This window comes from Salmo salar, chromosome ssa06 (assembly GCF_905237065.1).
Source record: "Salmo salar chromosome ssa06, Ssal_v3.1, whole genome shotgun sequence".
Lineage (NCBI taxonomy): Eukaryota > Metazoa > Chordata > Actinopteri > Salmoniformes > Salmonidae > Salmo > Salmo salar.
The window spans coordinates 26608593-26625678 of NC_059447.1; the positions used below are offsets into that span (position 1 = coordinate 26608593).

General features: G+C 41.8%; 1 protein-coding gene across 2 annotated transcripts in view; it reads right to left on the minus strand.

The window, feature by feature from the left end:
* The window catches only part of LOC106606771 (adhesion G protein-coupled receptor E2), a 75699-nt gene that overhangs the window by 39540 nt on the left and 19073 nt on the right, over positions 1 to 17086 (minus strand). The gene's annotated exons all lie outside the window — the stretch shown is intronic.

Below are 17086 nucleotides of genomic sequence, written 5' to 3' on the forward strand. Positions count from 1 at the left end.
ATAAAGCGCACATAGTGAAAATCACGCAACTCAACCATCTGTCATTCAGTCAATTCTTAAGGTAGAGACTTCTTATTCAGGATTCTGTTTATGTCTACCCCAAAGACAACGTGTGTGGAGTAAGAACTTCCTGTGACAACCGGAAGTTGATAAAAACACCCAAGAGCTATTGTCTTATGGCAAACCAGCAGATAGTGAAAATCACGCAACTCAACCATCTGTTATTCAGTCAATTCCTAAGGTAGAGACTTCATATTCAGGATTCTGTTTATGTCTACCCCAAAGACAACGTGTGTGGAGCAAGAGCTTCCTGTGACAACCGGAAGTGGTTAAAAACAGCCTAGAGCTATTGTCATATAAAATGCACATAGTGAAAATCACGCAACTCAACCATCTGTCATTCAGTCAATTCTTAAGGTAGAGACTTCATATTCAGGATTCTGTTTATGTCTACCCCAAAGACAACGTGTGTTGAGTAAGAACTTCCTGTGACAACCGGAAGTTGTTAAAAACAGCCTAGAGCTATTGTCATATAAAACTCATATAGTGAAAATCACGCAACTCAACCATCTGTCATTCAGTCAATTCTTAAGGTAGAGATTTCATATTCAGGATTCTGTATATGCCTACCCCAAAGACAACGTGTGTCTATTCTTTTTGCAAAAAAAAACTAAAACACATACACACAATTTGGCCATAGTTACATAGTGTGGGGCTTAGAGGCTTATACCGCCTTCAATAGTTATTTTCGTTCAAACAATTCAAGAACCGTCAGACCTAGAGCTCCGAAATTTTAGAAACCTGTTCTAGAGCTCAAGTCGATAGTGCACGGTGATTTATGTGGCTCTAGAAGGTTCTCAGACCGAGAAATCGCCTCGTGCATTTGCAATATGTTCAATTCATTTTGAATATCACGGACATGGCGACATGTAGAAATGTCCCAGAGTCGCAAGACTAGGTGCATTGAAACCGCCTCAGCCCATAGAGACGGACCCCAATGTCTCTGTCCGATAGCTCATTCAGGGACCCCGTAGTAACGCCCTGAAAAAGTGGATTTTCAGCACCAATTAAGGCCATTGCTCGGGCACCGAATGACCTATCGAGCCGAAACTTGGGATTCGTGGTCGCCTCACATAGGTCTACACATATTGTCAGAGCTGGACCCACAGCTATAACGTAACTATGTGTTTCATGTTTTTTATGGTTAAATTTGAAAGCACTGTGAATTATGGGCCTTCTCTGACATATGTGATAGTTGGCTTCTATACGAGTTGGAAAAAGTGGATTTGGTGTCAGATGGTATCAGTTTGGTGTCAGAATGACATCTAATTGACTGATGGACGCTGACTGCTGGGTGACAAGCAATGGAGAGGAACCACAGTCACTGCCCGGCCATCCCGAGTTCATCGGGCCAGTCAATTATGCATTTCTGCAGTATTTTTGAGCATGCCTAAATTTGTGATGCTAAATGCCCATTGAATCATATTGCAAACGTAACGCCGCAATATTGCAAATTTGCCGCTCTTGAAATGCACCTGCTGTTGATGGAGTGCACCACGGGGGGCGCTAGCGTCCCACCTAGCCCATAGAGGTTAAGGTAGAGACTTCATATTCAGGATTCTGTTTATGTCTACCCCAAAGACAACGTGTGTGGAGCAAGAGCTTCCTGTGACAACCGGAAGTGGTTAAAAACAGCCTAGAGCTATTGTCATATAAAACGCACATAGTGAAAATCACGCAACTCAACCATCTGTCATTCAGTCTATTCTTAAGGTAGAGACTTCTTATTCAGGATTCTGTTTATGTCTACCCCAAAGACAACGTGTGTTGAGTAAGAGCTTCCTGTGACAACCGGAAGTTGTTAAAAACACCCAAGAGCTTTTGTCATATGGCCAACCAGCAGATAGTGAAAATCACGCAACTCAACCATCTGTCATTCAGTCAATTCTTAAGGTAGAGACTTCTTATTCAGGATTCTGTTTATGTCTACCCCAAAGACAACGTGTGTGGAGTAAGAACTTCCTGTGACAACCGGAAGTTGTTAAAAACACCCAAGAGCTATTGTCTTATGGCAAACCAGCAGATAGTGAAAATCACGCAACTCAACCATCTGTCATTCAGTCAATTCCTAAGGTAGAGACTTCATATTCAGGATTCTGTTTATGTCTACCCCAAAGACAACGTGTGTGGAGCAAGAGCTTCCTGTGACAACCGGAAGTGGTTAAAAACAGCCTAGAGCTATTGTCATATAAAATGCACATAGTGAAAATCACGCAACTCAACCATCTGTCATTCAGTCAATTCTTAAGGTAGAGATTTCATATTCAGGATTCTGTTTATGTCTACCCCAAGGACAACGTGTGTGGAGCAAGAGCTTCCTGTGACAACCGGAAGTTGTTAAAAACAGCCTAGAGCTATTATCATATGGCCAACCAGCAGATAGAGAAAATCACGCAACTCAACCATGTGCCATTCAGTCAATTCTTAAGGTAGAGACTTCATATTCAGGATTCTGTTTATGTCTACCCCAAAGACAACGTGTGTGGAGCAAGAGCTTCCTGTGACAACCGGAAGTTGTTAAAAACAGCCTAGAGCTATTGTCATATAAAGCGCACATAGTGAAAATCACGCAACTCAACCATCTGTCATTCAGTCAATTCTTAAGGTAGAGACTTCTTATTCAGGATTCTGTTTATGTCTACCCCAAAGACAACGTGTGTGGAGTAAGAACTTCCTGTGACAACCGGAAGTTGATAAAAACACCCAAGAGCTATTGTCTTATGGCAAACCAGCAGATAGTGAAAATCACGCAACTCAACCATCTGTTATTCAGTCAATTCCTAAGGTAGAGACTTCATATTCAGGATTCTGTTTATGTCTACCCCAAAGACAACGTGTGTGGAGCAAGAGCTTCCTGTGACAACCGGAAGTGGTTAAAAACAGCCTAGAGCTATTGTCATATAAAATGCACATAGTGAAAATCACGCAACTCAACCATCTGTCATTCAGTCAATTCTTAAGGTAGAGACTTCATATTCAGGATTCTGTTTATGTCTACCCCAAAGACAACGTGTGTTGAGTAAGAACTTCCTGTGACAACCGGAAGTTGTTAAAAACAGCCTAGAGCTATTGTCATATAAAACTCATATAGTGAAAATCACGCAACTCAACCATCTGTCATTCAGTCAATTCTTAAGGTAGAGATTTCATATTCAGGATTCTGTATATGCCTACCCCAAAGACAACGTGTGTCTATTCTTTTTGCAAAAAAAAACTAAAACACATACACACAATTTGGCCATAGTTACATAGTGTGGGGCTTAGAGGCTTATACCGCCTTCAATAGTTATTTTCGTTCAAACAATTCAAGAAGCGTCAGACCTAGAGCTCCGAAATTTTAGAAACCTGTTCTAGAGCTCAAGTCGATAGTGCACGGTGATTTATGTGGCTCTAGAAGGTTCTCAGACCGAGAAATCGCCTCGTGCATTTGCAATATGTTCAATTCATTTTGAATATCACGGACATGGCGACATGTAGAAATGTCCCAGAGTCGCAAGACTAGGTGCATTGAAACCGCCTCAGCCCATAGAGACGGACCCCAATGTCTCTGTCCGATAGCTCATTCAGGGACCCCGTAGTAACGCCCTGAAAAAGTGGATTTTCAGCACCAATTAAGGCCATTGCTCGGGCACCGAATGACCTATCGAGCGAAAACTTGGGATTCGTGGTCGCCTCACATAGGTCTACACATATTGTCAGAGCTGGACCCACAGCTATAACGTAACTATGTGTTTCATGTTTTTTATGGTTAAATTTGAAAGCACTGTGAATTATGGGCCTTCTCTGACATATGTGATAGTTGGCTTCTATACGAGTTGGAAAAAGTGGATTTGGTGTCAGATGGTATCAGTTTGGTGTCAGAATGACATCTAATTGACTGATGGACGCTGACTGCTGGGTGACAAGCAATGGAGAGGAACCACAGTCACTGCCCGGCCATCCCGAGTTCATCGGGCCAGTCAATTATGCATTTCTGCAGTATTTTTGAGCATGCCTAAATTTGTGATGCTAAATGCCCATTGAATCATATTGCAAACGTAACGCGCAATATTGCAAATTTGCCGCTCTTGAAATGCACCTGCTGTTGATGGAGTGCACCACGGGGGGGCGCTAGCGTCCCACCTAGCCCATAGAGGTTAAGGTAGAGACTTCATATTCAGGATTCTGTTTATGTCTACCCCAAAGACAACGTGTGTGGAGCAAGAGCTTCCTGTGACAACCGGAAGTGGTTAAAAACAGCCTAGAGCTATTGTCATATAAAACGCACATAGTGAAAATCACGCAACTCAACCATCTGTCATTCAGTCTATTCTTAAGGTAGAGACTTCTTCTTCAGGATTCTGTTTATGTCTATCCCAAAGACAACGTGTGTTGAGTAAGAACTTCCTGTGACAACCGGAAGTTGTTAAAAACACCCAAGAGCTTTTGTCATATGGCCAACCAGCAGATAGTGAAAATCACGCAACTCAACCATCTGTCATTCAGTCAATTCTTAAGGTAGAGACTTCATATTCAGGATTCTGTTTATGTCTACCCCAAAGACAAGGTGTGTGGAGCAAGAGCTTCCTGTGACAACCGGAAGTGGTTAAAAACAGCCTAGAGCTATTGTCATATTAAACACACATAGTGAAAATCACGCAACTCAACCATCTGTCATTCAGTCAATTCTTAAGGTAGAGACTTCATATTCAGGATTCTGTTTATGTCTACCCCAAAGACAACGTGTGTGGAGCAAGAACTTCCTGTGACAACCGGAAGTTGTTAAAAACAGCCTAGAGCTATTGTCATATTGCCAACCAGCAGATAGTGAAAATCACGCAACTCAACCATCTGTTATTCAGTCAATTCTTAAGGTAGAGACTTCATATTCAGGATTCTGTTTATGTCTACCCCAAAGACAACGTGTGTGGAGCAAGAGCTTCCTGTGACAACCGGAAGTGGTTAAAAACAGCCTAGAGCTATTGTCATATAAAACGCACACAGTGAAAATCACGCAACTCAACCATCTGTCATTCAATCAATTCTTAAGGTAGAGACTTCATATTCAGGATTCTGTTTATGTCTACCCCAAGGACAACGTGTGTGGAGCAAGAGCTTCCTGTGACAACCGGAAGTTGTTAAAAACAGCCTAGAGCTATTATCATATGGCCAACCAGCAGATAGAGAAAATCACGCAACTCAACCATGTGCCATTCAGTCAATTCTTAAGGTAGAGACTTCATATTCAGGATTCTGTTTATGTCTACCCCAAAGACAACGTGTGTGGAGGAAGAGCTTCCTGTGACAACCGGAAGTTGTTAAAAACAGCCTAGAGCTATTGTCATATAAAGCGCACATAGTGAAAATCACGCAACTCAACCATCTGTCATTCAGTCAATTCTTAAGGTAGAGACTTCTTATTCAGGATTCTGTTTATGTCTACCCCAAAGACAACGTGTGTGGAGTAAGAACTTCCTGTGACAACCGGAAGTTGATAAAAACACCCAAGAGCTATTGTCTTATGGCAAACCAGCAGATAGTGAAAATCACGCAACTCAACCATCTGTTATTCAGTCAATTCCTAAGGTAGAGACTTCATATTCAGGATTCTGTTTATGTCTACCCCAAAGACAACGTGTGTGGAGCAAGAGCTTCCTGTGACAACCGGAAGTGGTTAAAAACAGCCTAGAGCTATTGTCATATAAAATGCACATAGTGAAAATCACGCAACTCAACCATCTGTCATTCAGTCAATTCTTAAGGTAGAGACTTCATATTCAGGATTCTGTTTATGTCTACCCCAAAGACAACGTGTGTTGAGTAAGAACTTCCTGTGACAACCGGAAGTTGTTAAAAACAGCCTAGAGCTATTGTCATATAAAACTCATATAGTGAAAATCACGCAACTCAACCATCTGTCATTCAGTCAATTCTTAAGGTAGAGATTTCATATTCAGGATTCTGTATATGCCTACCCCAAAGACAACGTGTGTCTATTCTTTTTGCAAAAAAAACTAAAACACATACACACAATTTGGCCATAGTTACATAGTGTGGGGCTTAGAGGCTTATACCGCCTTCAATAGTTATTTTCGTTCAAACAATTCAAGAACCGTCAGACCTAGAGCTCCGAAATTTTAGAAACCTGTTCTAGAGCTCAAGTCGATAGTGCACGGTGATTTATGTGGCTCTAGAAGGTTCTCAGACCGAGAAATCGCCTCGTGCATTTGCAATATGTTCAATTCATTTTGAATATCACGGACATGGCGACATGTAGAAATGTCCCAGAGTCGCAAGACTAGGTGCATTGAAACCGCCTCAGCCCATAGAGACGGACCCCAATGTCTCTGTCCGATAGCTCATTCAGGGACCCCGTAGTAACGCCCTGAAAAAGTGGATTTTCAGCACCAATTAAGGCCATTGCTCGGGCACCGAATGACCTATCGAGCCGAAACTTGGGATTCGTGGTCGCCTCACATAGGTCTACACATATTGTCAGAGCTGGACCCACAGCTATAACGTAACTATGTGTTTCATGTTTTTTATGGTTAAATTTGAAAGCACTGTGAATTATGGGCCTTCTCTGACATATGTGATAGTTGGCTTCTATACGAGTTGGAAAAAGTGGATTTGGTGTCAGATGGTATCAGTTTGGTGTCAGAATGACATCTAATTGACTGATGGACGCTGACTGCTGGGTGACAAGCAATGGAGAGGAACCACAGTCACTGCCCGGCCATCCCGAGTTCATCGGGCCAGTCAATTATGCATTTCTGCAGTATTTTTGAGCATGCCTAAATTTGTGATGCTAAATGCCCATTGAATCATATTGCAAACGTAACGCGCAATATTGCAAATTTGCCGCTCTTGAAATGCACCTGCTGTTGATGGAGTGCACCACGGGGGGCGCTAGCGTCCCACCTAGCCCATAGAGGTTAAGGTAGAGACTTCATATTCAGGATTCTGTTTATGTCTACCCCAAAGACAACGTGTGTGGAGCAAGAGCTTCCTGTGACAACCGGAAGTGGTTAAAAACAGCCTAGAGCTATTGTCATATAAAACGCACATAGTGAAAATCACGCAACTCAACCATCTGTCATTCAGTCTATTCTTAAGGTAGAGACTTCTTATTCAGGATTCTGTTTATGTCTATCCCAAAGACAACGTGTGTTGAGTAAGAACTTCCTGTGACAACCGGAAGTTGTTAAAAACACCCAAGAGCTTTTGTCATATGGCCAACCAGCAGATAGTGAAAATCACGCAACTCAACCATCTGTCATTCAGTCAATTCTTAAGGTAGAGACTTCATATTCAGGATTCTGTTTATGTCTACCCCAAAGACAAGGTGTGTGGAGCAAGAGCTTCCTGTGACAACCGGAAGTGGTTAAAAACAGCCTAGAGCTATTGTCATATTAAACACACATAGTGAAAATCACGCAACTCAACCATCTGTCATTCAGTCAATTCTTAAGGTAGAGACTTCATATTCAGGATTCTGTTTATGTCTACCCCAAAGACAACGTGTGTGGAGCAAGAACTTCCTGTGACAACCGGAAGTTGTTAAAAACAGCCTAGAGCTATTGTCATATTGCCAACCAGCAGATAGTGAAAATCACGCAACTCAACCATCTGTTATTCAGTCAATTCTTAAGGTAGAGACTTCATATTCAGGATTCTGTTTATGTCTACCCCAAAGACAACGTGTGTGGAGCAAGAGCTTCCTGTGACAACCGGAAGTGGTTAAAAACAGCCTAGAGCTATTGTCATATAAAACGCACACAGTGAAAATCACGCAACTCAACCATCTGTCATTCAATCAATTCTTAAGGTAGAGACTTCATATTCAGGATTCTGTTTATGTCTACCCCAAGGACAACGTGTGTGGAGCAAGAGCTTCCTGTGACAACCGGAAGTTGTTAAAAACAGCCTAGAGCTATTATCATATGGCCAACCAGCAGATAGAGAAAATCACGCAACTCAACCATGTGCCATTCAGTCAATTCTTAAGGTAGAGACTTCATATTCAGGATTCTGTTTATGTCTACCCCAAAGACAACGTGTGTGGAGGAAGAGCTTCCTGTGACAACCGGAAGTTGTTAAAAACAGCCTAGAGCTATTGTCATATAAAGCGCACATAGTGAAAATCACGCAACTCAACCATCTGTCATTCAGTCAATTCTTAAGGTAGAGACTTCTTATTCAGGATTCTGTTTATGTCTACCCCAAAGACAACGTGTGTGGAGTAAGAACTTCCTGTGACAACCGGAAGTTGATAAAAACACCCAAGAGCTATTGTCTTATGGCAAACCAGCAGATAGTGAAAATCACGCAACTCAACCATCTGTTATTCAGTCAATTCCTAAGGTAGAGACTTCATATTCAGGATTCTGTTTATGTCTACCCCAAAGACAACGTGTGTGGAGCAAGAGCTTCCTGTGACAACCGGAAGTGGTTAAAAACAGCCTAGAGCTATTGTCATATAAAATGCACATAGTGAAAATCACGCAACTCAACCATCTGTCATTCAGTCAATTCTTAAGGTAGAGACTTCATATTCAGGATTCTGTTTATGTCTACCCCAAAGACAACGTGTGTTGAGTAAGAACTTCCTGTGACAACCGGAAGTTGTTAAAAACAGCCTAGAGCTATTGTCATATAAAACTCATATAGTGAAAATCACGCAACTCAACCATCTGTCATTCAGTCAATTCTTAAGGTAGAGATTTCATATTCAGGATTCTGTATATGCCTACCCCAAAGACAACGTGTGTCTATTCTTTTTGCAAAAAAAAACTAAAACACATACACACAATTTGGCCATAGTTACATAGTGTGGGGCTTAGAGGCTTATACCGCCTTCAATAGTTATTTTCGTTCAAACAATTCAAGAACCGTCAGACCTAGAGCTCCGAAATTTTAGAAACCTGTTCTAGAGCTCAAGTCGATAGTGCACGGTGATTTATGTGGCTCTAGAAGGTTCTCAGACCGAGAAATCGCCTCGTGCATTTGCAATATGTTCAATTCATTTTGAATATCACGGACATGGCGACATGTAGAAATGTCCCAGAGTCGCAAGACTAGGTGCATTGAAACCGCCTCAGCCCATAGAGACGGACCCCAATGTCTCTGTCCGATAGCTCATTCAGGGACCCCGTAGTAACGCCCTGAAAAAGTGGATTTTCAGCACCAATTAAGGCCATTGCTCGGGCACCGAATGACCTATCGAGCCGAAACTTGGGATTCGTGGTCGCCTCACATAGGTCTACACATATTGTCAGAGCTGGACCCACAGCTATAACGTAACTATGTGTTTCATGTTTTTTATGGTTAAATTTGAAAGCACTGTGAATTATGGGCCTTCTCTGACATATGTGATAGTTGGCTTCTATACGAGTTGGAAAAAGTGGATTTGGTGTCAGATGGTATCAGTTTGGTGTCAGAATGACATCTAATTGACTGATGGACGCTGACTGCTGGGTGACAAGCAATGGAGAGGAACCACAGTCACTGCCCGGCCATCCCGAGTTCATCGGGCCAGTCAATTATGCATTTCTGCAGTATTTTTGAGCATGCCTAAATTTGTGATGCTAAATGCCCATTGAATCATATTGCAAACGTAACGCGCAATATTGCAAATTTGCCGCTCTTGAAATGCACCTGCTGTTGATGGAGTGCACCACGGGGGGGACGCTAGCGTCCCACCTAGCCCATAGAGGTTAAGGTAGAGACTTCATATTCAGGATTCTGTTTATGTCTACCCCAAAGACAACGTGTGTGGAGCAAGAGCTTCCTGTGACAACCGGAAGTGGTTAAAAACAGCCTAGAGCTATTGTCATATAAAACGCACATAGTGAAAATCACGCAACTCAACCATCTGTCATTCAGTCTATTCTTAAGGTAGAGACTTCTTATTCAGGATTCTGTTTATGTCTATCCCAAAGACAACGTGTGTTGAGTAAGAACTTCCTGTGACAACCGGAAGTTGTTAAAAACACCCAAGAGCTTTTGTCATATGGCCAACCAGCAGATAGTGAAAATCACGCAACTCAACCATCTGTCATTCAGTCAATTCTTAAGGTAGAGACTTCATATTCAGGATTCTGTTTATGTCTACCCCAAAGACAACGTGTGTTGAGCAAGAGCTTCCTGTGACAACCGGAAGTTGTTAAAAACAGCCTAGAGCTATTGTCATATAAAGCGCACATAGTGAAAATCACGCAACTCAACCATCTGTCATTCAGTCAATTCTTAAGGTAGAGACTTCTTATTCAGGATTCTGTTTATGTCTACCCCAAAGACAACGTGTGTGGAGTAAGAACTTCCTGTGACAACCGGAAGTTGATAAAAACACCCAAGAGCTATTGTCTTATGGCAAACCAGCAGATAGTGAAAATCACGCAACTCAACCATCTGTCATTCAGTCAATTCTTAAGGTAGAGACTTCATATTCAGGATTCTGTTTATGTCTACCCCAAAGACAACGTGTGTTGAGTAAGAACTTCCTGTGACAACCGGAAGTTGTTAAAAACAGCCTAGAGCTATTGTCATATAAAACTCATATAGTGAAAATCACGCAACTCAACCATCTGTCATTCAGTCAATTCTTAAGGTAGAGATTTCATATTCAGGATTCTGTATATGCCTACCCCAAAGACAACGTGTGTCTATTCTTTTTGCAAAAAAAAACTAAAACACATACACACAATTTGGCCATAGTTACATAGTGTGGGGCTTAGAGGCTTATACCGCCTTCAATAGTTATTTTCGTTCAAACAATTCAAGAACCGTCAGACCTAGAGCTCCGAAATTTTAGAAACCTGTTCTAGAGCTCAAGTCGATAGTGCACGGTGATTTATGTGGCTCTAGAAGGTTCTCAGACCGAGAAATCGCCTCGTGCATTTGCAATATGTTCAATTCATTTTGAATATCACGGACATGGCGACATGTAGAAATGTCCCAGAGTCGCAAGACTAGGTGCATTGAAACCGCCTCAGCCCATAGAGACGGACCCCAATGTCTCTGTCCGATAGCTCATTCAGGGACCCCGTAGTAACGCCCTGAAAAAGTGGATTTTCAGCACCAATTAAGGCCATTGCTCGGGCACCGAATGACCTATCGAGCCGAAACTTGGGATTCGTGGTCGCCTCACATAGGTCTACACATATTGTCAGAGCTGGACCCACAGCTATAACGTAACTATGTGTTTCATGTTTTTTATGGTTAAATTTGAAAGCACTGTGAATTATGGGCCTTCTCTGACATATGTGATAGTTGGCTTCTATACGAGTTGGAAAAAGTGGATTTGGTGTCAGATGGTATCAGTTTGGTGTCAGAATGACATCTAATTGACTGATGGACGCTGACTGCTGGGTGACAAGCAATGGAGAGGAACCACAGTCACTGCCCGGCCATCCCGAGTTCATCGGGCCAGTCAATTATGCATTTCTGCAGTATTTTTGAGCATGCCTAAATTTGTGATGCTAAATGCCCATTGAATCATATTGCAAACGTAACGCCGCAATATTGCAAATTTGCCGCTCTTGAAATGCACCTGCTGTTGATGGAGTGCACCACGGGGGGGACGCTAGCGTCCCACCTAGCCCATAGAGGTTAAGGTAGAGACTTCATATTCAGGATTCTGTTTATGTCTACCCCAAAGACAACGTGTGTGGAGCAAGAGCTTCCTGTGACAACCGGAAGTGGTTAAAAACAGCCTAGAGCTATTGTCATATAAAACGCACATAGTGAAAATCACGCAACTCAACCATCTGTCATTCAGTCTATTCTTAAGGTAGAGACTTCTTATTCAGGATTCTGTTTATGTCTATCCCAAAGACAACGTGTGTTGAGTAAGAACTTCCTGTGACAACCGGAAGTTGTTAAAAACACCCAAGAGCTTTTGTCATATGGCCAACCAGCAGATAGTGAAAATCACGCAACTCAACCATCTGTCATTCAGTCAATTCTTAAGGTAGAGACTTCATATTCAGGATTCTGTTTATGTCTACCCCAAAGACAAGGTGTGTGGAGCAAGAGCTTCCTGTGACAACCGGAAGTGGTTAAAAACAGCCTAGAGCTATTGTCATATTAAACACACATAGTGAAAATCACGCAACTCAACCATCTGTCATTCAGTCAATTCTTAAGGTAGAGACTTCATATTCAGGATTCTGTTTATGTCTACCCCAAAGACAACGTGTGTGGAGCAAGAACTTCCTGTGACAACCGGAAGTTGTTAAAAACAGCCTAGAGCTATTGTCATATTGCCAACCAGCAGATAGTGAAAATCACGCAACTCAACCATCTGTTATTCAGTCAATTCTTAAGGTAGAGACTTCATATTCAGGATTCTGTTTATGTCTACCGCAAAGACAACGTGTGTGGAGCAAGAGCTTCCTGTGACAACCGGAAGTGGTTAAAAACAGCCTAGAGCTATTGTCATATAAAACGCACACAGTGAAAATCACGCAACTCAACCATCTGTCATTCAGTCAATTCTTAAGGTAGAGACTTCATATTCAGGATTCTGTTTATGTCTACCCCAAGGACAACGTGTGTGGAGCAAGAGCTTCCTGTGACAACCGGAAGTTGTTAAAAACAGCCTAGAGCTATTATCATATGGCCAACCAGCAGATAGAGAAAATCACGCAACTCAACCATGTGCCATTCAGTCAATTCTTAAGGTAGAGACTTCATATTCAGGATTCTGTTTATGTCTACCCCAAAGACAACGTGTGTGGAGGAAGAGCTTCCTGTGACAACCGGAAGTTGTTAAAAACAGCCTAGAGCTATTGTCATATAAAGCGCACATAGTGAAAATCACGCAACTCAACCATCTGTCATTCAGTCAATTCTTAAGGTAGAGACTTCTTATTCAGGATTCTGTTTATGTCTACCCCAAAGACAACGTGTGTGGAGTAAGAACTTCCTGTGACAACCGGAAGTTGATAAAAACAGCCTAGAGCTATTGTCATATTAAACACACATAGTGAAAATCACGCAACTCAACCATCTGTCATTCAGTCAATTCTTAAGGTAGAGACTTCATATTCAGGATTCTGTTTATGTCTACCCCAAAGACAACGTGTGTGGAGCAAGAACTTCCTGTGACAACCGGAAGTTGTTAAAAACAGCCTAGAGCTATTGTCATATTGCCAACCAGCAGATAGTGAAAATCACGCAACTCAACCATCTGTTATTCAGTCAATTCTTAAGGTAGAGACTTCATATTCAGGATTCTGTTTATGTCTACCCCAAAGACAACGTGTGTGGAGCAAGAGCTTCCTGTGACAACCGGAAGTGGTTAAAAACAGCCTAGAGCTATTGTCATATAAAACGCACACAGTGAAAATCACGCAACTCAACCATCTGTCATTCAATCAATTCTTAAGGTAGAGACTTCATATTCAGGATTCTGTTTATGTCTACCCCAAGGACAACGTGTGTGGAGCAAGAGCTTCCTGTGACAACCGGAAGTTGTTAAAAACAGCCTAGAGCTATTATCATATGGCCAACCAGCAGATAGAGAAAATCACGCAACTCAACCATGTGCCATTCAGTCAATTCTTAAGGTAGAGACTTCATATTCAGGATTCTGTTTATGTCTACCCCAAAGACAACGTGTGTGGAGGAAGAGCTTCCTGTGACAACCGGAAGTGGTTAAAAACAGCCTAGAGCTATTGTCATATTAAACACACATAGTGAAAATCACTCAACTCAACCATCTGTCATTCAGTCAATTCTTAAGGTAGAGACTTCATATTCAGGATTCTGTTTATGTCTACCCCAAAGACAACGTGTGTGGAGGAAGAACTTCCTGTGACAACCGGAAGTTGTTAAAAACAGCCTAGAGCTATTGTCATATTGCCAACCAGCAGATAGTGAAAATCACGCAACTCAACCATCTGTTATTCAGTCAATTCTTAAGGTAGAGACTTCATATTCAGGATTCTGTTTATGTCTACCGCAAAGACAACGTGTGTGGAGCAAGAGCTTCCTGTGACAACCGGAAGTGGTTAAAAACAGCCTAGAGCTATTGTCATATAAAACGCACACAGTGAAAATCACGCAACTCAACCATCTGTCATTCAATCAATTCTTAAGGTAGAGACTTCATATTCAGGATTCTGTTTATGTCTACCCCAAGGACAACGTGTGTGGAGCAAGAGCTTCCTGTGACAACCGGAAGTTGTTAAAAACAGCCTAGAGCTATTATCATATGGCCAACCAGCAGATAGAGAAAATCACGCAACTCAACCATGTGCCATTCAGTCAATTCTTAAGGTAGAGACTTCATATTCAGGATTCTGTTTATGTCTACCCCAAAGACAACGTGTGTGGAGGAAGAGCTTCCTGTGACAACCGGAAGTTGTTAAAAACAGCCTAGAGCTATTGTCATATAAAGCGCACATAGTGAAAATCACGCAACTCAACCATCTGTCATTCAGTCAATTCTTAAGGTAGAGACTTCTTATTCAGGATTCTGTTTATGTCTACCCCAAAGACAACGTGTGTGGAGTAAGAACTTCCTGTGACAACCGGAAGTTGATAAAAACAGCCTAGAGCTATTGTCATATTAAACACACATAGTGAAAATCACGCAACTCAACCATCTGTCATTCAGTCAATTCTTAAGGTAGAGACTTCATATTCAGGGATTCTGTTTATGTCTACCCCAAAGACAACGTGTGTGGAGCAAGAACTTCCTGTGACAACCGGAAGTTGTTAAAAACAGCCTAGAGCTATTGTCATATTGCCAACCAGCAGATAGTGAAAATCACGCAACTCAACCATCTGTTATTCAGTCAATTCTTAAGGTAGAGACTTCATATTCAGGATTCTGTTTATGTCTACCCCAAAGACAACGTGTGTGGAGCAAGAGCTTCCTGTGACAACCGGAAGTGGTTAAAAACAGCCTAGAGCTATTGTCATATAAAACGCACACAGTGAAAATCACGCAACTCAACCATCTGTCATTCAATCAATTCTTAAGGTAGAGACTTCATATTCAGGATTCTGTTTATGTCTACCCCAAGGACAACGTGTGTGGAGCAAGAGCTTCCTGTGACAACCGGAAGTTGTTAAAAACAGCCTAGAGCTATTATCATATGGCCAACCAGCAGATAGAGAAAATCACGCAACTCAACCATGTGCCATTCAGTCAATTCTTAAGGTAGAGACTTCATATTCAGGATTCTGTTTATGTCTACCCCAAAGACAACGTGTGTGGAGGAAGAGCTTCCTGTGACAACCGGAAGTTGTTAAAAACAGCCTAGAGCTATTGTCATATAAAGCGCACATAGTGAAAATCACGCAACTCAACCATCTGTCATTCAGTCAATTCTTAAGGTAGAGACTTCTTATTCAGGATTCTGTTTATGTCTACCCCAAAGACAACGTGTGTGGAGTAAGAACTTCCTGTGACAACCGGAAGTGGTTAAAAACAGCCTAGAGCTATTGTCATATTAAACACACATAGTGAAAATCACGCAACTCAACCATCTGTCATTCAGTCAATTCTTAAGGTAGAGACTTCATATTCAGGATTCTGTTTATGTCTACCCCAAAGACAACGTGTGTGGAGCAAGAACTTCCTGTGACAACCGGAAGTTGTTAAAAACAGCCTAGAGCTATTGTCATATTGCCAACCAGCAGATAGTGAAAATCACGCAACTCAACCATCTGTTATTCAGTCAATTCTTAAGGTAGAGACTTCATATTCAGGATTCTGTTTATGTCTACCGCAAAGACAACGTGTGTGGAGCAAGAGCTTCCTGTGACAACCGGAAGTGGTTAAAAACAGCCTAGAGCTATTGTCATATAAAACGCACACAGTGAAAATCACGCAACTCAACCATCTGTCATTCAATCAATTCTTAAGGTAGAGACTTCATATTCAGGATTCTGTTTATGTCTACCCCAAGGACAACGTGTGTGGAGCAAGAGCTTCCTGTGACAACCGGAAGTTGTTAAAAACAGCCTAGAGCTATTATCATATGGCCAACCAGCAGATAGAGAAAATCACGCAACTCAACCATGTGCCATTCAGTCAATTCTTAAGGTAGAGACTTCATATTCAGGATTCTGTTTATGTCTACCCCAAAGACAACGTGTGTGGAGGAAGAGCTTCCTGTGACAACCGGAAGTTGTTAAAAACAGCCTAGAGCTATTGTCATATAAAGCGCACATAGTGAAAATCACGCAACTCAACCATCTGTCATTCAGTCAATTCTTAAGGTAGAGACTTCTTATTCAGGATTCTGTTTATGTCCTCCCCCAAAGACAACGTGTGTGGAGTAAGAACTTCCTGTGACAACCGGAAGTTGATAAAAACACCCAAGAGCTATTGTCTTATGGCAAACCAGCAGATAGTGAAAATCACGCAACTCAACCATCTGTTATTCAGTCAATTCCTAAGGTAGAGACTTCATATTCAGGATTCTGTTTATGTCTACCCCAAAGACAACGTGTGTGGAGCAAGAGCTTCCTGTGACAACCGGAAGTGGTTAAAAACAGCCTAGAGCTATTGTCATATAAAATGCACATAGTGAAAATCACGCAACTCAACCATCTGTCATTCAGTCAATTCTTAAGGTAGAGACTTCTTATTCAGGATTCTGTTTATGTCTACCCCAAAGACAACGTGTGTGGAGTAAGAACTTCCTGTGACAACCGGAAGTGGTTAAAAACAGCCTAGAGCTATTGTCATATTAAACACACATAGTGAAAATCACGCAACTCAACCATCTGTCATTCAGTCAATTCTTAAGGTAGAGACTTCTTATTCAGGATTCTGTTTATGTCTACCCCAAAGACAACGTGTGTGGAGTAAGAACTTCCTGTGACAACCGGAAGTGGTTAAAAACAGCCTAGAGCTATTGTCATATTAAACACACATAGTGAAAATCACGCAACTCAACCATCTGTCATTCAGTCAATTCTTAAGGTAGAGACTTCATATTCAGGATTCTGTTTATGTCTACCCCAAAGACAACGTGTGTGGAGCAAGAACTTCCTGTGACAACCGGAAGTTGTTAAAAACAGCCTA